The 24,759-nt window shown below is 40.6% G+C and overlaps 1 long non-coding RNA gene across 1 annotated transcript; it reads left to right on the top strand.

Moving 5' to 3' along the window:
• The first annotated feature begins 275 nt into the window (after positions 1-275).
• On the top strand, positions 276-22,958 carry LOC122434120. The gene is made up of 3 exons (XR_006267253.1): positions 276-445; positions 996-1,172; positions 22,836-22,958. It is a non-coding gene; the product is annotated as an uncharacterized LOC122434120 (long non-coding RNA).
• Positions 22,959-24,759: the final 1,801 nt, after the last annotated feature.

The raw sequence follows: 24,759 nt of genomic DNA, 5'->3' as shown, positions 1-24,759 counted from the left end.
ATGACGATGTTTAAAGTCCTCTGAAAGTGAAGGTGAAGTCGTGTCTGACTCTTTGTGACCCCATGGACTGTAGCCTACCAGGCTCCTCCATCCATGGGATTTTCCAGGCAAGAATACTGGAGTGGGTTGCCATTTCCTTCTCCCGGAGATCTTCCAGGCCCAGGGATTGAACCTGTGTCTCTCCTGCATTGTAGGCAGACGCTTTACCACCTGAGCCACCAGGGAAGTCATTTTAGAGCCCTCTAGTGCTTATCAACTGGCCAAAATTAATTTTATTCTGAATGTTGCTGGTTTGGATATATTGAGTTTTCAGTGGGCAAAAAAGTGTTGGTAATACTGAAGGTTTTACATTTTTCCATCTCATCTGATCCAGTTTAGGAAACGGAAGCCTCATAAGTGGAGATGCAGAAGCCTTCAGTTGCTTCTATGTTACTGACACTTTGAGGTAAAACAGCATATATTCTGCCTTTGGTTATGTCCTTTTAAACCCTTGTGTTTCATGTCTGTCAAGCCTTGTCCTCTCCATTGCACTGGAGCATTTGAGGTCAGAGCTCTGCCTCCTATTTCTTTTGTGTTCTCTCTGAGTCCGTAAAGTGAAAGTAAAGTCACTCAGTCATGTCTGACTCCTTGCAATCCCATAGACTGTAGCCTACAGCCTTCTCCATCCATGGGATTTTCCAGGCAAGAGTACCGGAGTGGGTTGCCATTTCCTTCTCCAGGGGATCTTCCAGACCCAGGGATTGAACCCAGGTCTCCCGCATTGTGGGCAGACGCTTTACCCTCTGAGTCCCTAATTAGTGTCCAAAAATACTTAAGTGGAATGAACTGTTAATGTTTGATGGTAATTACCATTGCCAAACAGTTTGGTATTATAGTTTATGCCATTTCTTTCTTTTTTTTTTTTCTTAATTCTTAGAATCAGGATCTACATAAGGTTTATTGCAACTCGTTGATATTTACCTTTTTAAAAATAATTATCTATTTGGCTGCCTTAGGTCTTAGCTGCAGCATGTGGGATCCAGCTCCGTGACCAAGGATTGAACCCGGGTTCCCTGGCACTGGGAGCACAGTCTCAGCCACTGCACCACCAGAGAAGTTCTGTCACTAAGTCATCTCAACCATCTGTATTTCTCCAAAGCAGTTTCTAAAGCCCCAGTGAATTATTCCATGTGGTAAGGCAATTCATTCATTTGTCCTCAACCACTCACGTTTAGTTTTCTTAATTCAAGTAGAACCTACATTGGTCGTATTTTCTCCTTGCTCACAATTCTTCCCAAACATCTGTCTGTATCTTTGTATACTTCTGTATCTTCCCAAACTTCTCTATCTCAATCTTCTCTGTCTTCCCAAACACCTGAATCTTTGACCTTCAGAAGGTGTTGCCTTCATTCCTCCAAAACAGTACTGTGTGGGTACTGTCTGGCTCTTTTGTCTGGGGCTCTTGACCACGGTGAAGCCATTTGTATTTGTTTTGATTGCCCAGCTGCCCAGATATCCATGATTATTACATCTATTCCCACGTGAGTATGGCTTGCTGGGGTGGTGGGAATTGGGAGACCATACAAGTCCTTATGTGTATTCAGTTAAGTCAGAGAAATCACTCCTGAACTTAGCCTAACCAAAAAGGAGAAATTATTGACAAGACTCAAGGTGGTTCTCAGAGGACGAGCTGTGTAAACCAGGAGTCAGGTTAGCTCCTTGAACATGAGGGCTAAGTAACATCAGGTACCCTTTCTTTCCTACATTCCCCCCCTTTTCCCTTCTACATCAGTTTAAGTCTTTCCTCCAACATATAGGCTTTCGAGATGTAGTAAAAACACGTGTTAAAAATATGACTGTTCCAGGTTCATATCCTTCCAGTTGTATAAAATAAAAGCCAAGATCTGTTTTTTTTTTTTTCCTCTTTAAAGTCAAAACCCAGAGAGGGGAACTCTAATGACTGAACTTGACCTAGTTGTTCATCTCTGTTCTAATTAGTAGAGTCAGAGGGATGGGTTCTCTCCTAGGCCCTGCCTGGGTCATGTGTTTGTGGTGGGGGAGATTAGTGAGGGAGTGGGAGTTGGTGACGTAGAGGGAGATAAAATTAGAGAGAAGAAGTATAAAATGAAATTAGAGGCTGAAATGAGCTCTTTGAATACTGCGCTAGCCTTCGGTGCCTGCGGGTACACATGGGGGCTGGTTTGCCGGAGCTGTGGCCCAGGGGTTGCAGAACAGCCACCCGCTTCCCCTACCCCTTCACTCACCACTACTTTATTCAAAAGGAAATTCGGGTTAAACAAAATCATCTTCTACACATGTCCATGTGAAATTTCTCTTATCACCCGGTGTTTCTGTTCTGTTAAACTTGTCATCTTTAAAAGATGCCTACAGTTGTTACACGTATTTAAAAATATCTGCTTCTTAACTCTCTGCAGCATAGCTTCTCCCTTCATCACACCTCTGAAACCATCTTGCCAGTCTTTACGATGGCCTCCTAATTATGACTTAGTATGGTTCCTTCTCTAGCTGATCTTCCTTTCATCATCCTTTCTAAGATTTCACATACTGACTCTTTCCACATTTTTGAAACTCACTCTTCCTCTGGATTCTGATTAATCACTTTTTTTTTGTGGTCCTCTCTCTCTGTGCCTTTGCTGACTCCTTCCTTTTTCCTCTGTTTCCTACAAATATGGACATTGCCAAAGGTCTTCTTGACCTTTCTCCTCTGACATTCTTTAGACTCTATTTGAATAAACTCACCTTCACTCTTTTTAAAAAAATTATTTATTTTTAATTGGAGGATACTTGCTGTACACTATCGTGTTGGTTTCTGCTGTACGTCAACGTGAATTAGCCATAGGTATATGTATGTCCCCTCCCTCACACCTCTCGGTCATCTTTACTCTTAAATCACAGTGGTTTCCAAGTATTCACCTCTAGCATATTTCTTGCTTCTGCTCTTCAGACCCATTGTCTTCAACAACCATTACACAGCTCCAATTTTATAGTCTCAAAATGCCTGAAACGCAACATAAGCCAAGCCAAGTGCTTTCTCTTGGTCCCCATTTCTTCCTTCTTTACTCTCTGGCTCAGTGATAGCATCATCAGAGATCAGCTGGAGCAAATCTGCTGTTGTGGCCCGTTGTCTGCTCTGCCCTCCTTCCATAGAAATACAATCTATATTTCTAGCTGACTAGTGGCCACTCAGAATAAAGGCTACTTTCCCAATCTCTCTGTAGCTAAGTTTTGGCCAAAGGAAAATGCACACTGGTGTGCCATGGGGCAGCTTTTGAAAATATCACTAGCATCCTTCCTTTGCCTTTATTTTCTTTATTCCTTCCTCCATCCTGCTGCTGGGAATGTGAGTGTGATGACTGGAGCTTGAGCTGCCATCCTGGACCACAAGGCTGAGGTCACGCCCCGGAAATACTGCATTTTGTGCCGGAAGGAACCTGAGTCTCTGAGGGCTTCAGGGAGCACAGCTGTTCTAATCCTACTTTGCAAACTTCTGGACTTATGCACAAGAAATAAAGCATAAATTTTCTCTAGACTTTGCTATTTTTGTCTTTATTACTCACAGCCAAACCTAGTCCTAACTGATATATCAGCCAAACCAAAACCCTAGAGTAACGTTAGACTATCCCCTTTTCTCCAAGACCCACATCCAATCAGTCATCAAGTCCTATTGAATCTACCACTCTGGGATCTTTCTTCTTTTAAGCTTTTATTTTTCCAATCCTGTCCTTCATCCTTATCCAATATATGCTCCACACTGCCCTTGGAATGATCTTAGCATTAATCTTTCCTGATTAATTTCCTGCAATTATTGCAGTTATCCCACTGTATACGATTCTCAGTATGCAAAATTCTTCATGATCTGTATGTCTCACAATTCATTTCCCACTGCCCCACCATATTTATCACCTCCAAACTACTTACAGGGCTGGACTATTCCACCCCATTTCATACCTCTGTGATTTTACATGTGCTTGTTCTATCATTGGGTATGTCTAGATCTTTTTCTTCTCAACATTCATCTAGAACTTTTATTAAAATTAAAAAAAAAAAACACCACCATTCCTAATTTTCAAAGAGAAGAGGCCTGAGTGCTTCTCTCTGTGTCAGGGCTGAGGCTTTCACGTACATCTGTATGCAGTATTTACTCTCTTCTGTAATTACTTGTTTATGTGTCTCTTTTAGTCTATGTGCTTTTTGATGATAGGAACTATATGTTTTATCTTTTTATCATCAGTACTTAACCCAGTGTCTGGCACATGGTAAGTGCCCAGTGATTAAACTGTCTTTGCTTCCACCTTCACACCCCATCTTTATTAGTTTCTGACTGCCACTCTAACAAATTAGCACAAGTTTAGTGGCTTCGCACAATACAAATTTAATGATCTCATGTTTCTGGAGATGAGAAGTCTAAAATGTGTTGGAAGGCTCCTTGCCCTCTCCAGCTTCTGAGCTGCCGAAATTTCTTGACTCATGAGCCCCTTCCATTTTCAAAGCCAGCAATGACGGTTGCATCTTTGACGTTGCCTCAGTCTTGACTCTGACTATCCTGCCTCCCTCTTCCACTTAAAAGAACAGCCCTGTGGTTACACGGGGGCACACCCAGATAATCCAGGATAATCTCCCTATTTCTCCCCAGCTGACTAGCAGCCTTAGTTCCATTTGCAACCTGAATTCTCTATTGCCATGTAATATAGCATATTCGAAGTTTCCAAGGATAAGGACATGGACATTACTGGACTTCCCACACCATGTCAAGTCTAGTCTTATGACAGCAACCTCAGAGTGGTCAATTAAAAACATATGTTAGATAACATCACAGCTCTGCCTGCAATCAGCCAAAAACTTCTGATCTCATCTGGGTTCCAGGTCTCTGTGATAATACCTCTTGTGTCTTACATCATCTGGCCTTCTTCTTTCTCCCCGATCTCTGGCTTGCTCTGCGCCAGCCAAACCCAGACACACCAAAGAAAAGCTTACCCTGGAGCCTTTTCCTCAGATATCCACATGGCTAATACCCCAACTAAGTGCAGAAATCTGATCAGATCTGTTCAGTGAATTTCTTGACAAAATTATATATGATGGCAACTCCCCCTGCTCTGACAATCCCATCACCTGTTCTATTTGATTTTTCCTACAGTCCTTATCTTTACCTACTGTATATTTACTGCTGTTCTTTTTCATTTTCTGTCTTACCCATGTCAGCTAGGGTGAGAGTAGGATTTGTTGTTGTTGCTCAATGTTACATCTCCAGTTCCTAGAAAAGTACCTGGCACAGAGAGAACTATCATTAATATTTTGTGAATGAAATCAATGGGCGCATGCATGAAGCACTCTTACTCTATCCAGGGCTGGAGGGGGTTTATGAGGTGAAGGAAAACGGAAGATCAATGTTAAGTAGGATGCCTGGATTTATCACACATCAATTTATTTATTTATTTGTGTGCCGTGTGACTTGCAGGATCTTAGTTCCCTAACCAAGAATTGAACCCTGGCACTGCAGTAAAAGCTCCAAGTCTAAACCAATGGACTGCCAGGAAATTCCCACAAATTTATTTTATAATGAAAGGAATTCTCTTATTTTTATCTTTAAACAAAGACACCCATATCAACCTCTAAGGACAGTCCCTAAATCAACATGACTAGTTTTTGGGGGAGTAGTAAGAATTTGCTCCAAAAATACTTCAGAAGACGAGAGTGTTCTGCAGCACGCAGTATCCTCACGGATGCTCTGCAGAGTTGGGGCCTCAGGGGCCCCACAGACACACTCTGGGAGCCTCAGAGCAAAGACAAGAGAGAACCGTGTCTTAATACTGATAGGTAGGTGTTGTTTCTTTTTTTTTTTTTGCCCCACTAGATGGCATGCAGGACCTTGGTTCCCCAACTATGGCTCGAACCCAGGCCCCCTGCACTGGCAGCTCAGTCTTAACACTGGACTGCCAGGGAAATCCCAAATTGATACATTTTAAATGCTCCCCCAATAACTTTTTTTGAACCATTTTCCTTCTTTTTCCTTGAAATCTTGAAAATGGCTTACCTCCCTGGATTAGCACAATAATGTTCCTGACAGAAATCCTATGGAATGCAAGCATTTAAGCGGTAAAATCTATACAATGAAAAAAAACACAAGAAAGTTTATTGAGAAAATCTTAATCTCAAGTGAAATTCCCAGGGACAATAGGATTTTCCAAGTGGAAGCCTGAGTGAGTGAGTGTTAGTAGCTCAGTCAGGTCTGACTCTTTGCAGCCCCATGAACTGTAACCCACCAGGCTCCTCTATCCATGGGATTTCCCCGGTAAGAATACTGGACTGGCTTGCCATTCTGTTTTCCAGGGGATCTTCCTGACACAAGGATCGAACCCAGGTCTTCTACATTGAAGGTAGATTCTTTACCATCTGAGCCGTCATTTTTTTAAAGTAGTCTAAATTTCATACACGACATGTCTCGAGTTGGTTGACAGCTCTTTCTGGAGGCACAGCGAAGACCCCGGTGCAAGGACTTCCTCTGACTTTTCTGGGCCCCAAGTCATTTCTATATCTGAATCTATTCTTATTTCCATCCCTTCTAGAACTTTTACCTCAGCTGTAAGAATCTTTATATAATGTTGAAATTGGAAAGGAAAAAACCCCCAAACACCAAAAAGACGAAAAAGGTGTAAAGTTTTGTTTTTCTGCATTTTTATCCTTGAAGCAGAAAAAGAAACAGCTGATGCAATCTAGTGTCCTTTCATGTTTATGCAGCATCTGTTTTTCAGGTGTGCTAATTTTATGTATAATTTTCAGAGGGTGGATGTGCACACTTTCTTATTATGGTCATGGTTTCAAGGTAGATGCAAATGTCAAAACATCAAAATGTACACTTTAGGCATATGCAATTTATTTATTTTTACCAATTATACCTCAATAATGGTATTTAAAAATGTTTTTAAATGCACACACAGTCATGCATGCATGCACATACAGTTCTACTTCTAAAGCTACACTTCCAAGAAACTCCTGTGACTATTTCAGTTAAGGAAATTGGAAAAATTTGCAATGCAGGAGACCAGGGTTCGATTCTTGGGTCAGGATGATCCCCTGGAGAAGGAAATGGCAACCCACTCCAGTATTCTTGCCTGGAGAATTCCATGGACAGAAGCGCCTGATGGGCTACAATCCATGGGGTTGCAAAGAGCCAGACATGACTGAGCAACTAATACACAAATTGGAAAAAAATTAGAAATTCAATTCCTTAGTTGTGCTAGCCATATTTCAAGTGCTCAAAAGCCACATATAGCGAGTAGCTCCCACACAAGACAGTGTCAATGTAAAATACTGCCATCATGGCAGAAAGTTCTACTGGACAGCATTATTTTAAAGCATTTTCCCAGTCACCCCTCATTCTCATGCCCATGCCCCACATTACCAGAGCAGAGGTCTTCTGCTTCTCAGTCTCCACATTGAAACAAGGGCCATCTTTCAGAAATGCAAGTCTGCTTGCTACTCTCCTGCTCAAACTTTCTAGACAAAGGGAGTGAGTGAATCAATGTTTTTTGAGGCCTGGCACATAAAAAGGGAGAAGGAGAGGGCAGGAAATGAAGACGGAGGGTCTTTCCGGGGCTGGATCTGCTAGCACCTTGATCTTAGACTACCCAGCTTCCAGAATTATGAGAAATAAATGTTTGCAGATTAAGCCATCCTATCTCTGGTATTTGCTAAAGCAGCCTGAATAAGGTAATTGTGGAGAGGTACATGGGGTTGACTAAGACAGTTTATCTATGTACAATGCACTTGCAAGCATGCACACATATGCACACACACACAACTATTGATCCCAAATCTTGAGACACTCCTCTTCCACCATTCATCTTCCTATTTGACTCCCAGAGCACTGGCAGTTAGGCCTTCAGGCAGGAGTTTGAAAGACTCTTCTCAGGGCATCTAATCAGTCAGTGAAGAAAGATCTACAGATGGTGAAACTGGATAGCATCAGGCTATCCAGATAAAACCTCTAATGGGAAGTGTTGGCTTGATAACCCCTCCCACCTTCTTAGAGACCCAAATTGATTTTTTAGCATCTCTCTTTTAAACATGAATGAACAACCCCAAACTCTCTTGCTTCTGGGGAAAGCTCTAAAGTGGCAGAGAGACACCCAAATAAAAAAAATCAGCAACATGAATCCTCAACATGAGGATTCATGTTGAGGTTTGATAGAAAACAACAAAATTCTGTAAAGCAATTATCCTTCAATTAAAAAATAAATTAAAAAAATCAACAAATACAGTGTGTAGTCAACAAAAGCTAGGTAGAAAAGGGATAATATATTTAAAACATTAAGAGGCTCAAGAAATGAGAGGAGATTGCATCTAGAAAATAAAAAATAGGATGCTATAAAATAGAAACATACAGCGAGCATAAAAGAGCTTTTGGAAATTAAAAACATGTTCACGTTTGAAAAGCTCAATTGAAAGGCTAGAAGACAAAATGAGGAAATTCCCAAGAAAGCAGAACAAATAAAAATGCAAAGAGATAAATGATTAGAGAAAAGATTGATGAATTGTAGGACCAGTCCAGGCTGTCTAACATCTGAATAACAGGATTTCCAGACACAAAGAACAGAGAAAAATGAAGGGAATAAATTACTGATAAATAATTCACAATATTTTCTAGGCCTGAAAAACATTAATCTTTTGATTAAAAGCAACTATCCGTGAGAGTTGTCTAAGATAAGGGGGCTGAAGAGCATCGTCATGGCCCTCTTCATAGTGATCTTACTCAGAGCTTCTTCCAAGTTTCCCTTTGATAGGATTCCCAAAGCCATTAGGGCAGAAGGCTAAGATTCAGGCCAAGTTCAATTGTAGTCACAGACGTTGTCCTGCAAAACCATCTGTAGTTTTCCACTATCTCAGAACTTTAAGGTTAGTAAAGACAGGATGGGAATGGATGTACATAGGCAGTTTTGATTTCTTAAAGTTAAGCAAATGTTGTGTCCTTTATAGCATCTCTAATATCTCAGGGTTTACAAATTTCTCTTGTCTCTTATAATGGCCATTGTCTATAACATCAATCTTTTCCTCAATTATATTTTTACTTATTTTTTCCTTTGTATTTTTGTTTCTTTGATTAGATTGTGAGTTCCTGAAGGGCAGCAAATACCTGCCACTTCTAATGAGTTCTTTAGTTTCTACATTGCATTGGAAGAGCAGGACTGTCTTCCCTTCTTGAGTCCTTATTATAAGCTAGGTTGAGCCCATTAAAACTGTCTGACTGCTCATGTATAGCAGCTCAGTGAGGAAGGGTAGATTATTATCTCCACTCTCCAGATGAGAACACTGAGGCTTAGAGAGCTGAATAAAGAGGCCCCCCAGGGGCTTCCCTGGAGGCTCAGATGGGAAGGAATCTGCCTGCAATGCTGGAGACCCAGGTTCGATCCCTGGGGGAAGATCCCCTGGAGGAGGAAATGGCAACCCACTCCAGTGTTCTTGCCTGGAGAATCCCATGGACAGAGGAGCCTGGTGGGCTACAGTCCATGGGTCGCAAAGAGTCGGACACTGAGCAACTAACATTTTCACTTTTCAGTGGGGCAATGGCCCAGCTGGGAACTAAAGCCACGCCTGTCCGATTCTGCAGCTGGAGAGCCCAGGCTTTGCGCGACTGGAGCTCACCATTTATTTCCTTTTTGTTTCAAACAGAGTAGTTTCCTTTCAGCCTCAGGAAGGTAAACTCGGGAATTTGTCACAAAAGACCATGAATGCTTTTCTACCCTTTCTTGTCTGTTACAAGTGTTCCTTTTCACTCACTGAAGGGGCTGTGGAGGGGGCAGTAACAGAATGAGGGGCCGCTGAAGGATCTTGGGGAGATCCAGAGTTTGGGGTCTGTGGTAACAATCAATATGCTAATCACCTGAAAATCCCCAAACAATTTAACAGGAGTACTTCCAGTGTCCTGGGACCCACACTTTCCACTTCTATTCCTACATGGTGGGGGACACAAAGGCACTCTGTTTAGGTTAGCAGGGGGCCTGGCAGAGTTCCAGCCCAGTTCTCCCCACGTCCACACCCTTGTCTCAGGCCCCCCTGCCTGTCATTTCTCTGGATAAAAGGGACCAAGCCCTCCAGCGGTGGGGAATGCCCACCACTCCCAGCGGAGGTTATGAAATCTGCTGCCCCAAGCAAGGAGACAGAATGAAAGTTGTTGGAGAGAGGGGCAGGAATGAAGAGAAGGGACTGAAGGCTGATAAATGGGCAGAAATAATGAGATAAGAAACTGCCTGGCTAGCAAATGGTCAGAAATCTGGGAGAAGGAGGAGGAGGGGTCCCTGTGCAGAATGGGGGCGGTCAGGGGGAGGAAAGGGAGAGGGAATCCATCACAACCATTTCCAAATTATTCTTCCTGTGTCATCATTTTAAATGTCTATATAGTTGATGCCTACCAAAGAGTATGTATGTATCCAAGGTTATTTTAAAGCCATTAGAATGTTTAAATAAAGAGTGAGAAAGCACACAGTAAGTAAAACAGTTTCCCTTTCTGGAAGGCAATGCAAGAAAGGGAGATAATGTCTTTATCGCCACTTACTAGAGTGGAGCATTTAAAAACTGCCCCTTGACTGCTAGAAATAATATACTGCAGGTAAAAAAAAATTATTTTTAGGGAAGTGAACCGCTTTGCCCTGTTTCAGAGCTGTCATTCATATCCCCAACACAGCTGGACTGGAAGAGGATTTACACTGAAACTCTCCTGCAGGGAAACAGTCTTTTCTCTTAGTCGTAGTCTTAACTGATGTTAAAATAAGAGAGCACTCTATGCCCTAAGTAACTCTTCTGAAAGTTAGATGATGTAGCAAGAGGTTAACTCTGGGATATTATTTGCAAAAATCCAGTAACCCCAAAGCTTCAAAGGGCATCTGTCAAGAGTGATCTGCCTGAAAAAGAGCCTGACTAGGATTTGGTCCCACCAGTGGAACCTCATGGATGACAACTCAAGAGTTTTCTGCTTCTGTTTATTGGATTTCTTCTCCTGATTAAGGGACTCCTTGCTCCAGCCCAGATAATGAGGATGGAAGTACGCAGGAAACAGAATAAGAATGTCAAGATCTGGGACTTGCCTGGTGGCTCAGTGGAAAAGAATCCTCCCGCCAGTGCAGGAGACACGGGTTCAATCCCTGATCAGGGAAGATCCCACGTGCCACAGAGCAGCTAAGCCCATGGGTCACAGCTACTGAACCTGTGTTCTACAGCCTGGGAGCCACAACTCCCAAGCCCACGTCCTACAACTACTGAAGCCTGTGCGCCCTAATGCCCATGCTCCAAAACAAGAGAAGGCCACCTCAATGAGAAACCTGTGGACTGCAACTAGAGAATAGCTCCCACTTATCAAAACTGGAGAAAAGCCTATGTAGCAACAAAGACCCAGGACATGCATGTATGCTCAGTTGCCTTAGGGTGGGTCCTCGAGAATGTTCCTGGTCTTCTCTGAGCCTCAGTTCTGGAAGGAGGCGTAGTAAGCACATGGTCATAACTCAGTCTGTCTCCAGGACCAGGGCTTTTTCTATTTCAGGAAGTTCTGTCACCCAGACCTGTGCCTGACACAGAATACTTTCATGAATGGACATTTACTTTTGCTCAAATTCTTTTTCTGCCTCTATTGAGATTATCATGCCATTTTCTCTTCTATTCAGCTAATACACTGAATTGATGGCTTTTCATAATGCTAAACAAACCTTGTATTATTGAGATAAACTCCAGTTAATTGTGATGGATTATCTTTTTTACAATTGCTGGATTCAATTTGCTAATGTTCTGTTAAGAATTCTGAGATCTTTAAGATCTTGAGGGATATCATCTGTAGGCTTCTTTTCTGTATGATGCACTTGGTTTGGTATTCGCTAGACTGTGTGAGTCTCCAGGCAATTTTTTTTTGCCAGGTCTTTGTCTATATAATTTGATTAAAAATGTATTACAAAATCCATGAGTCTATGTGATGCATAGGTAGAAAAGAGATGTTCATGTATTTGTTTATTGTCTTATGGGTGCACAGAAAGTGTCCTTTCTATTATCCAGCTCTTTGAATTTAAGTCCAGGAACCGTTTCTTCCAGTAATTTATTATCAGACGAGATCGGGCGCATTCAGGGTGGTATGGCCGTAGACTGGTTCTTTATTATCAAATGCATCATTTCTGGTTTATGTCTTGCCTCACTACCAGAAATGAAATAGCAATGCTAGTATTACTCATAAAGCTGGAACCTGTTCGCACTGTTTGCAGAATTACCCCTGCAATTCTATACTACTACCTTTTATTTAATGCTGATCACACCATTAACTCACAATGTCACATGACCCATCTACCACCCATGAATACCGGCTTCCAGTGAGACACGATAACAGTTGTTACTATACTTTGTGGATGATGACCACAAACGCAAGTCTCACCCCAAGTATGCAGGGAAATGTGAACGATCTTTCTTTTCTCGGTCGTGCTCTATGTAGGGTTCGGAATTTCAGAGCCTAGATGTAGACGTCTTTAGACTGTAATCAGTGCATTTTTAGAATGTAATCTTTCCCAGTGTTGACCACACTGCTGTTTTCCAGACATTGCCACTAGCCGGGAAGAGACGTGGGGGCCTGCGGGCAAAGCAAGAAAGGCCATCCCTTGTTGTACAAGGAATGTTCCCTGATTATCTGGCAGGACTAAACCCAGGGGCAGCAGGGCCACACCAGTCAGAGGTGAGAGGGAGAAATCAATCAGAAAGGCAATGGGTGTGCTGAGCGATGATTTTCAAGCCCCCAGAGGAGACAGGGGACAGGCACAACCACTTCCAGAGGACTGCCTGTCACATGAAGCCTGCAGAAAGGAGTGGGTGACCAACCCCGAGGCTCGAGAGGGGAGTGCGAGGGGTAGAGCATTCTGACACCACAGGGAGAGGACACCTGCTTCCTTCAGGGGCTGGACTCGTGAACGACTCAGTTGTCAGAATGTAGGTGGGTGAAAGTCGAGGCATTGGTCCAAATATGCGGCACAAACCCAAGGGTTGGCAGTGAACTCTTAGTAGCCCAGAGACCTAAACTTGCTATGTGTCTGACATGTGTGCATGCTAAGTCACTTTAGTCGTGACCGACTCTTTGTGACCGTATGGACTGTGGCCCACCAGGCTCCTCTGTCCATGGGATTCTCCAGGCAAGAATGCTGGAGAGGGTTGCCCTCCTCTAAGGGGATCTTCCCGACCCAGGGATCCAATGGGAGTCTCTTGGTTCTTTATCACTAGTGCCACCTGGGAAGCCCGATGTGTCTGACATAAGTCACTCAAAATCAGCATATCAAGGAGTTTCCTGGCGGTCCAGTGGGTAAGACTCCATGCTTCTAATGCACGGGGCATGGGTTCAATCCCTGATTGGGGGAACAAGATGTCACAAGCACAGCCAGAAAAAAATTAGCATATCAGGTCCATTCTGGAGGCCCAATATTTCACGACCCCTCAAAAGCAATATTGTATTAGACAAGAAGAGCAATCTGCTTGCCAGTCCTCCTTCCTGGAATTGGAACCTTGCCACGGGCTCTTGGAACCTTGCCACGGGCTCTTGGGTTGACCCTATAGGTATGAATCCCATATGCAAATTTGGCATGTGATGGAGCCCAGGTGAATGGTAGAGAGTCAGGTAAGAAAAAACATTGGACCAGGACTTACGAGGGTCCAGGCTCAAGGCACTCTGCCTAGGTGGCACTGCTAGCCTCAACTGATCCCAGACACCAGGGGACTTAGAAAATCTTGAGGAGTGCCCTCCCCTCCCAAAGTGTGGGGCTTCCTGAAGCTTCAGAGCCCAGAGCAAAGACCTGCTTGCTGGCATCTAAGGGCAGTACTGGATGTCAGGGTGATGCTTGCCTACAAGAACGAGATGGTTCCTCCTTCCTCTGTGATCTATAAGTGTTTATACAGGATTGCTATTCTTCTTTAAATGTTTCCTCCCAGTTTTATTGATAGATATGTAATTTTTATATAACATTGTATTAGTTCAAGGTGTATAGTATAATGGTGTATGTATATACTGCAGAATAATTAGCATAATAAGTTAATATCCATCATCTCACAGAGTTACAATTTATTTTCTTGTGATAACAATTTTTAAGATTTACTTTCTCTCAAGCACACAATAGAGCATTGTTAACTACAGTTACAATGTGGTACATTACATTGCCCAGTCTGATTTATCTGATAATTGGAAGTTGGCAACTTTTGACCACTTTCACTCATTTCCTCCATCTTCCACTCCCCACTTCTGGCAATCCCCATTCTGTGAGATCTTGATAGCGGAGATTGTATTATTTCTTAAATGTTTCACATTATTTTCTAGTAAAGAATTAAAGCCTCCTGGGCCTGGAATTATCTTGGTGAGAATTGAATCAGGAATTAAATTTATTCAATTTTTATAGGATATTCAGGTTTTCCATTTCTTCTTGAGTCCATTTGGTAATTTTTGCTTTTCAAGAAATTTGTCTATTTTACCTCAATTTAAATTATTGGCATAAATTTGCTCATAATATTCTCTAATTACCTTTTTAATGTCTGTATGTTTCCAGTGTAGTGCAAGATTTCCCCCTTTTCACTCCTAATACTGGTAAATGTTTGTCTTATTTTATTGATCAGTTTATCTAGAAGGTTATCAATTTTACTGATATTTTCAAAGAATCATTTTCTAGTTTCTTTGAATTTCTCTATGCTTGTTCATTTCCTGTTTTGTTCATTTTTTTTCTTCATAGTTCCTTCTGTCTTAGACTTTAGGCTTGTTTTGATTTCTTCTTTTACCTCTTAAGGCAGAATATTAGAGCACTGACTTTAGAACTTTTTTTCCTAAAATAATTATCTGTAGATATGCATTTTCTTCTAAGCACTATTTTACCTGTAGCACACCTGGGAAGCTTCTATATCCTTACTGATACCTTATTTAACTGTCCTATCAATTACTGAGAGTATTGACATATCCAACTATAATTATGAATTTGCTGATTTATTTTTCAAAACTATGAGGCTTTACCTTACATTTTAAAACAATTGTTAGTTGCACACACATTTAGGATTGTTATGTCTTTTTGACGAATTAGCTCTTTTATCATTACATGTTCTGCTTTATTCTTGTTAGTGTTCTTTGTTATGAAGTTTATTTTGTTAGTTATTAATTAAGCTACTTCAGCTTTCTTAGGACTAGTGGTTATTAATTAAGCTACTTCAGCTTTCTTAGGACTAGTGGTGCATGGTGTATCTTTTTAATCCTTTTATTTTTAACCTGTAACTTTATTTTAAAAATTAATTTCTTGTAGGCAGAATATAGTTTGGTCTCACCATGTCTCTCAGTCAGAAGATTCCTATCTCTTATAGAAATACTTAGATTCATGAAATTATTGAAAGGTTGGGTTTAAACCTATAATCTTATTATTTATTTTCTATTTGTCCCATCTGTTTTATGCTTCTCCCATTTTCTTGTTTTCCATTAGGTTATTTTTATTAACTTTACTGAGAAATGATTTATGTATGATAAACTACATTCTCTGAAAATGTGAATTTGAGCTTTAATACTTGCATACACGTAATGATTCATCCCTACAATCAAGATAAAGAACAGTTTGATAACTGGGCTTTTTAGTATTCCATTTTATCCTTAGGGGCTTCCCTGGTGGCTCAGATGGTAAAGAATCTGCCTGCAATGCAGGAGACCCGGGTTCAATTACCAGGGGGGAAGATCCCCTGGAGAAGGGAATGGCAACCCACTCTAGTATTCTTGCCTGGAGAATTCCATGGACAGAGGAGCCTGGCTGGCTTTAGTCCATGAGGTCGCAAAGAGTCAGACACAGTTGAACAACTAACATTTATCCCCACAATTGGTTTATTAGCCATATCTCCCTTTTTTTTTTAGCAGTTACCTTCAAATTGCATTTTTAATTGAGAGAGTTTGTCTTCAAAAACACTATACTGATTTCTGAATAATGGAAGCATCTTACAAAGCTTCCTTGTCCCATCCCTTGTGCTACAAGTTTTCATACATTTTACTACTACATGTGCTTTAAACACCACAACGTACTGATTAAGAATGGACTATCTTTTAAAGAGATAATAATATGAGAAAATGATATTTAACCACAAATTTGTGGCATGTAACCGCAAATTTGCCATTTTTAATGTTTTTCATCCAGTGTGGACACCCAAATTCTCATCTGGTATCACTTGCCTTCTGCCTACACTGCCAGTGTAGTGTTGATGACAGATTTTTTTCAATTTTTGTCTCAAAAATTTTTTTATTTTGCCTTAACTTTGGAAATGTATCTGTCTGGATATGTAACTCTAGGCTGACAATTATTTTCTCTCAGCACTTCAATGATGTCCTTCCATTTCTTTGCACTTGCATAATTTGTGAGAAGAAATCTGTGATTCTTAGATGTAATCTTTCTATGTAATTTGACTTTTTTCTATGGATGGTTTTAAGATTTTCTGTTTATGATATGCTTTCAGTAACATGATTATTATTTCTCTTGATGTGATTTTTTTTTTTAATCCAGCAAGGGATTTGTTGAGCTCAGATTTGTGACTTTATAGTTTTCAACAAAACTGGAAAATTTTCTGTTATTATTTACTCAAGTATTATTTTCTGCTTCCTCCCCATCTCTTCTTTTCTTCTTTTTTAAAATAAGATTTCAATTATATATTGTTCCACAAGTCACTGAGACTGTGTTCACCAGCCTCCCCCCCCTGCCTTCCTGTTCTCTGCGCTTCAGGATGTAGCATTTCTACTGCGATGCCTTCACATTCACAGATCCTTTTCCTCATACATTCTCTAATCTTCTGTTAATCCCATTCAGTATATTTTTCATACATAAAAGCTTTGCTTTTTTTTTTTTTTTTGCATCTTCCCTTTGTCTCCCAGTTATGTCAAATTTCTATGTGACTTCTTGACAGATAGAGTATATTTATAATTATGATAAATTTTGTTTGGATTTTTGTTTGTTTCACTCTTGGTTAAAGAGTATTGTGCTTTTTCTCTCAGGCAGTAAAGTTTCTGAGTTTAATAATTTTGAAGTTACTTTTAACACTTTTAAAGAGTGGGACTTGAGTAAAATTTATTCAAGGTCTGTGACTCAACCTGGCCCCTCAAGCCCCTTCTGTTCAATGAGGTCTATTTGCTCTGGCTAGTGTGAGTATGAATTAGTCCTGGCCTTACACGAGCTCTTGGATTTATTCAGGTTATGTGTGTGTGTGCTCAGTTGCTTCAGTCAAGTCCAACTCTTTGTGACTCTACGGACTATAGCTGCCAGGATCCTCTGTCCATGGGATTCTCCGGGCAAGAATACTAGAGTGGGTTGCCATGGCCTCCTTCAGAGAATCTTCCTGACCCAGGGATTGAACTCACGTCTCTTGCATCTCCTGCATTGGCAGGTGGGTTCTTTACCACTAGCAGCACCTGGGAAGCCCCTATTCAGCTTACAGATCCTCATTAATTGTTCTTTTTCTCAAACTGTAGAACTTCATTGTGTTCATGTGAAGATTGATGCTCAGTCAAAGACCAGAGGAAACTCTACGCAGATTCCTTGAGCCCCTTCTTTTCAGAGCTCTCTTACGTTCAATACTCTTTCCACAAATTCGAGCCACCTCAGTCTCCTTGAACCCTGGACTCTGAGCTTAGTGAGACAGTTGGACTTTGGTTGAGATTCCCCCTCCCAGTGCTATAATCTGGGAATTGCCTCCAGGCAGAAAGCCAAGGCTGTCATAGGGCACATATAGTTAATTTCCCTTTCTTTAGGGATCATAGCCTTCAGCAGCTCTGTTCACCAATGTCCGAAAATCAGTACTTTTATTATATTTTAACAATCTTTTCTGGTTTATAGTTGTGGGGGAGATAATTCCAGATGCTATCACTTCCTCATGGCAGGAAGTGCAAATTCCCCAGACACAGCACATTTTCTTTCAACTTTGCCTTAATTTCCTACTTTAAGTGCAGAATATATGCTGCAGATTGCCAGTTTCTCTCACAAGTGCAAACTCTGTTTTTGGACTTCCTCCCTTTATCCCTACCATGCTCAATTCTCAGAAACTTTTATCCTGGACTGTCAACTAGATTCTCAAAATCAATATAGGACCTCCTAAATTATAATTTAACTACTGCCAAGATTAGAGTCTCAAGTTGAGTGAGTTTAAATGGAAAACTCACTTACAGCCACAATGTTATAGGGGATCTGTCTGTGGAAAACCATTTTGTAATATAAAAATTCCAAAATGACGGTGACCATAATACAAAATTTATATATATAAAGAGAGTGGTAAAATGGTGATGAAGGACATTTGTGCTTCCCTGGAAATGCCAACCAGAATCCATGGTTCAGGATAAAACCTGCCAAATGTCTCACCTTTTGAGAACTGCCTTCTTGATGCCAGTCCCACATTTCGAGCTTTGCTGACAGAAGGCCTCCAACAGAATCAAGTTTCTTAGACTCCACTTCTTTGGTCTTTATAGAATAAAGGACACAGGGTGGTCAGGGGTATTAGGTCATCTGAAGGAAGGTTCCTGAAGTATCAACAATGTCTTTTCCTTCTTTCCCTTACTGGAGAAGCTGGGAGAAAGGAAGCAGGGAAATTTCTATTTATTCCTCCCTCTTCTGATGAAATCTGTGTTTCCCAAGTTCCCTTCACCCTCAGCATGAGCTGTGGGGTTGGAGGTAGGGTGGAGTGTCAGAGCATTTGGTGCTTCTGGAGCAGGACAACCTGGGCTCCCCACCTTGGCTTGGCCGGTATTGAAGAATGCCTGCCATGGGAGGCAGCTGGGGCGGGACAGAAGCAGAACTTCTGGGTGGGTTGCTTGTCGCCTTGGGACTAGGGGAGCAGAGGACAGAGAACTGGGCGAGGGTGGGCCCTTGCAGAGCCCCCTAAAGGGCTAAGAGTTTCATCCCCACTCAAAGCCGGAGCCAACTCTTAAGCCCCTTGGTGTTAGACTAAGAGGCTCAGCAGAGACTTGCCAGCTCTGCTGTCATTTGCTACGTAAGCAGAGCCCCTTTCACTCTCCCCCAGCCACAGGGAAAGGCAGGGAGAGAAGTTTTGACTGGATTTCAAAAAGCACAGGATTAAATGTTAAACCTCAATAGGACGAAGAAATAAGGTGTCTGGTTCAGGCAGGATAGAGGGTTGAGGGCCCAGGACATTTAGTGCTGCTTGAAAATGAATGAATTTCCTTCTTGCAAATGTCTATGTTGAGACAATTCTATCAAACTTATTAATATGCTTGTGCATGTATATAAAACCAGAGATAGCATTTTAAAAGCTTTTACATTGGGTTTGATTGCACATGCTTACAAAATTCCCTTGAAAGAATATTACTGCATGGATTGATTTGACTGAGGCTTTAAAAAAGGTGTATTTTCTTTTCTTTGTTTTTTTCTATTGGCCACGCCATGCAGCCTGTGGGATCTTAATGTCCCAACCAGGGATAGAACCCGCACCCCCTGCATTGGAAGCATGGAGTCTTAACCACTGGACCACCAGGGAAGTCCTTCAAAATGCACATTTTCAGTGAAGCTTGGACATAAGATGGCTACCTCTCTTCCTGGCAAAACTCCCTGTTGCAAACATAGACATGTGTTACTACTCCAAAATCCTTTGAATTGTACTGGAAATCAGGGTCATCTGTCTCAAAAAATTTGCATTGTTTAGTTGATGGGGAGGCAAAGTGTCCAAATGTCTTTGGATGTTTCCATGGGGACGTCTTCAATGTTCCTCAGCATTTCCATTTCAATAAATCAGAGTCTGCATGACTCTGATGGGCTTGTCAGCACTGGGAAATTGGCTTGGCTTAGTGAAGGACAACAGTGTTGGCCATTCAATGATTAGAAAGTCACAAATATGAGTTCTAGCTATTACCATGTGGCTATGACTCTGTGTGCGTGTTTAGCATTGCAGGACTGGCCCACAAAAACATACGAAAGTGCTTAATGATAACATATGATTCTTATAGCTGTTATAAAAAATTATCACAACTTAGTGGCTTAAATTTACTACCTCACAGTTCTGGAGGTCAGAAGTCCAAAAGTAAAGGTGCTAATAAGGTGGTAGGGAGCGTCTGGGGAAGAGTTTGTTTCCTTGCCTTTAAAGCTCCAGAGGCGACCTGTAATCTCCGGCTTGTGGCCCCTTCCTCTCATTACCCCAACTTCTGACACCATCCATGGTCAGATGTCTTGCAGTCACTGTGAGCCTCCTTCTCTCTTACAAGGACTTTTGTAATTACACAAGATACACTGGATAATGGGCTTCCCAGGTGGTGCGAGTGGTAAAGAACCCACCTGCCTATGCAGGAATGCAGAAGACCTGGGTTTGATCCCTGGGTTGGGAAGATCCCCTGGAGGAGGGCATGGCAATCCACTCCAGCATTCTTGCCTGGAGAATTCCATGGACAGAGGAGCCCTGAGGGCTACAGTCTATAGGGTCGCAAAGGGTTGGACACCACTGAAGCGACTTCGATTGCACACACACTAGATAACCCAGGGTATCCCCCGCATCTCAAAATCCTTACCTTGATTTTATGTCAAAGTCCCTTTTGCCATGAAAGGTAAGATATTGAAAGACTCTGGTGATTAGAGGATGTAGATATCTTTGGAGAATGTTATTACCATGTCATATTAACTAAAAAAGCAAAAAAATCATATGATCTCATGCACCGGAAAAATGTTAAATTCAAAGTTAATTTATGATCATGACTTCCTATCTATTGCCCTCATTTCCCTGCCTTCCAACCTTATTGAGACTGCCAATTTCTGGGCCACTTTCTGTGTCCCAAAGTTGGTTCTTGCTCTTTCTTTCCTCCTCAGTTCCTTCTAGACTCCATGGGTCATCCTTCCAACCATCCTTGCCAATGTTCTTAGCTCTTACCTGCTTGTTTTTTTTGTGATACCTCCAATGGCAACCCAGTCCAGTATTCTTGCCTGGAGAACCCCATGGACAGAGGAGCCTAGTAGGCTACAGTCCATGGGGTTGCAAAGAGTCGGACACGACTGAGCGATTTCACTTCACTTTCCTCTTCTAAACCAAACTTTTAACTTCTTTATGATGCCTGGCCTGTTGAGGTCTCTTGGAGGAAATTCCCAAACTGTCCTTGTTATCACTAAGGTAAATTCATGATCTTCGGGGGCCCTCAGCGTGGGCTCAAAAGCTTTCTATGTTTTCATAGTCTAGGCCACTCTTTTAGGGTATGTTACAAACTCCAACCCCATTCTCTGTTCTCTTCCTCTCTTCAGACAATTCTTCGAGGAAAAAAATTGCAGCCATTAAAGCCACTAAAAAGAAGTCCGTGCATTTTGCCCTTGTCCTACAAACTCACTTCCAAGGCCTTTTGTCTCTTATTTTCTCCTAAGGCAATCCTGAATATTCACAAACCAGGAATATCCACAATTGATCTGTATCCCCCTTGTAGACTGTGTTCTATTCAAAATGGCATTCTGGGGAACTCCCTAGTGGTCCAGTAGTTAGGGCTCCATACTTTCACTGCAGAAGGTACAGGTTCAGTCCCTAGTCATAAGGGCCCCCAGGGTGGCCCCCCAGGCTTCAGGGTGTAGCAAAAACAAACAAACAAACAAAAAACGGGGGAGGGGGTCATTCTGTAATTGCTAGCTCTACTTCTTTACCATCCACTAACGTCAATGATTCCTCAAATCTCTGGAATCTAGATTCTGTCCCTACAATTTCACTAAACGAGCACCTGACTTACAAACAGAAAAATCCAAAGTCAAGTTCATCACCAAACCCATTCCAGCCTAGCTCACCTCCATGCTTCTTATTTAAGGAAATGGTGCTCTTATCATCCTGATCTCATCTTGGTATTCTCTCAATTGCCCCACAGTATATCAGCTATGAGACCTGAAGATTCAATTTCTTAATGTATATGTTATATTCAATTTCCTCATATATATGTAATAATCAATTTCCTAAATACATAAATACATTATTATACATATAATATACATATAATATATAATATATACATACTTTCCCCCATCTCTATTATAGGATCAACTGTTCATATATATTTTCTTATATTTTTATACTTTTTACACTTCATTACTTTATCTGAAATTGTATGTGTTTATGTTTTGTGTGTGTTTTTTAAGAGAGAAATCTAGCTTTTTCTTCCTTTTTTTTTTACCAAATAGTTATTCATTTGTTGCAGCACCTTTCAACCATTTACTATGCCCTTCCTGCTTTGAAATGCTACCTTTATTATTTATTAAATGTGTATATATATATACTAGGACCTGTTTCGGGGTTTGCTTTCTGTTTTATTTTTCTCTCTATTCTTGAGCCATACCATGCTGTTTTACTTACTGCATTTTTATAATATGTTTTAATAGCACACATATGCTTTAAGTATCCTCTTAAAGGTTTTTCAGTGTTTAGCAGTATTCTTCTGCTAAATGAAAAAAAAAAAAAAAACTTTGTCAAATTTAGAACGGAGTTACATTGAACTTGAGCTTCCCGGTGACTCAGTGAACTTATGAATTATTCAGACAAAAAATAATCTTTTTTAAGAATGCAGTCTTCTTTTCCAGAATTTAGTGTATCTTTCCATTTTTACTTGTGTTTTTAAAAAGCCCCTCAGGAGAAAAATATACATTATTTTGTCATGAAAAATTATTACTTTACTATAGTAATTATTAGATTTAGGCTGCTAGTATTTTATCTATGATAAGCCAAATTTTGCACTCTTTTGGTTTATTTTGAGGGGTATATTAAGTCTGAAAAATAATTTGAGAAGCTTTTCATTGTGGTGCATCTTTGGCACAATTTCTTGTTAAGTGTTTACCTATTGATTTGCATTAATTAATTATTATTTCTTGTTTCAGAAGTGGAGCTAAAAGCACATCACTCCTCCCTGCTCCCTCAAGAACATGGATGGCAGATTTGTCTTTAAAAGGCATGCAGGGAAGAAGGTGAAGGATGAAAATCCTTTTGAGCACTGGTGGGGTTAATTAAGCCATGGATCCAAGCCAAAGAGAGAAATCACAGGTAATAATTTTTTTCTTCCACTTGGTGATTAGTAGAGCAACTAGTCGAGTCATCCTGATGGATTCTGCTCCAGGGCAAGCCTGAGGTTTCTGTGGAGGGTCAGTGGGTGCACTGGCAGCAACTGGGCTGGGTGGGAGGGTTTTAGCGAATCCCCTGTCTTGGTACAGACAGCCCTGGGCATCCTGCCAGAAGTGTGGCCAGAGTTCAGGGCCTGGGGTTCCCAAAGCAAAAATGATCCACCATGGGAAAACCAAACTTCACCGCAAATCTGATCACAGAATCACATTTCAAACCTGAAAGCGGTGTGTGAATTTAGCGTGCTGCAGAGAAATGAGTTGTATCAGCTTTAGGTCTAAAGCCCCGCAGGTGTCAATTTCTTTAGGTGTGGTTTTGGTGGCAATAGTAGGAAAGTGCTATTTGTTAGAGAAGAGGCATAGTAACAGGGTCCCAGAGGAATTGCCCCAGAAAGCCCTGAGAAGTTTTCCGTTCCTTGAGGTTTCTTCATTCTAAGAGTCAACTGGAGAAATAATTTCTTCTGGTGGTTTTGCTCCTTTCCTGCCTCTTGTTGAACGATATTTAATTTTCCTTTCTGTTAATAATATCAATTCTATAGTTATATAAGCCGTTTTTTAAAAACAAAACTTTTTCACTTTAGGTCAAAATATAACTTTTTTGATGCTGGATGTAGCTCACACAAACATCTCAGAAAAATAACAGTAACACTGTCATGGATATCTTTATCTGGTTTCTGACCTTAAAAGGGAATTTGAGATGACTATTGCTTCTCATAATATGAAATATTTTTATATTACTAATGGTATTATCAGAAAAGGTAAAATTTCTCAACTGCCTCAGAGCAACTATGGAGAGAATCATATGAGTTTTTCCTTTGTGTACTATTGAGACAATTTTTTTTTAAACAAAAATCATAGTATTAAGCCATCCTTGAATTTTTAGAATAAACCTCAGTATTGAAAAATGATTTCTATAAGTGTTGGGTTTATGTTGCTGATATTTTTGTTAAAGCAAGGAAAAAAAATTTCCTTTTGCTATGTTGGCTTTGAGGCTTTTATTAATTTTGAAAAATAATTTGGGAAGTGTTTCATCATTTTGTAACCTTGGAACAATTTAATAAACATGAGAATTGTTACTTGAAAGTTCTTAAGAACTTGCTCATAAAATACTCTGGACCTAATTCCTTTTTTGGAGATAGTTAACTGAACATTAAAAAGAGATCCTTCATGAATTTCAATCCATTACAGCTTTCTAATTCTTATTGAATCCATTTTCCTTGAAAACTGTACATTTCATGGGTTCTAAGAATTTGTTGCCATAGAACTTTAAAACATATTTTTATAATTAAAAATTTGTTCACATCTGTGCTTGTTTTGCCAAGTATTTTGTGTTTCTTTCTTTTCAGTTAGCGTATAAGTAGTTTGCATATTTTAATCGTATTTGTATAGATGAGATACTGCATTTATTAATATATTTATCAGTTCCACTTTGTTTCCTGCTGCCTTACTTAATTTTTGCTTTTATTTTTATTCATTCCTTGCTTATGTTTCTCTAAGATTTAATGTGTTTTCTGCTACCTATTTGGCGTATTATTTAAAAATCATTATGGTCAAAGATTTCTTAAGTTAGCTTTCTTTTTCATGAGTTAGCTTTTTTCTTTTTTGGGTTTATCAGAAAGATCCACATTTTTAAAACAAACGAACAAAAATTATAGGAACTTGAGCTTTCCCGATGGCTCAGTGGATA

The sequence above is a fragment of the Cervus canadensis genome, chromosome 33 (assembly GCF_019320065.1).
Source record: "Cervus canadensis isolate Bull #8, Minnesota chromosome 33, ASM1932006v1, whole genome shotgun sequence".
NCBI classification, from domain to species: domain Eukaryota; kingdom Metazoa; phylum Chordata; class Mammalia; order Artiodactyla; family Cervidae; genus Cervus; species Cervus canadensis.
The sequence above is the reverse complement of the archived record's forward strand: the minus strand, read 5'-3'. Positions and strand labels throughout refer to the sequence as shown.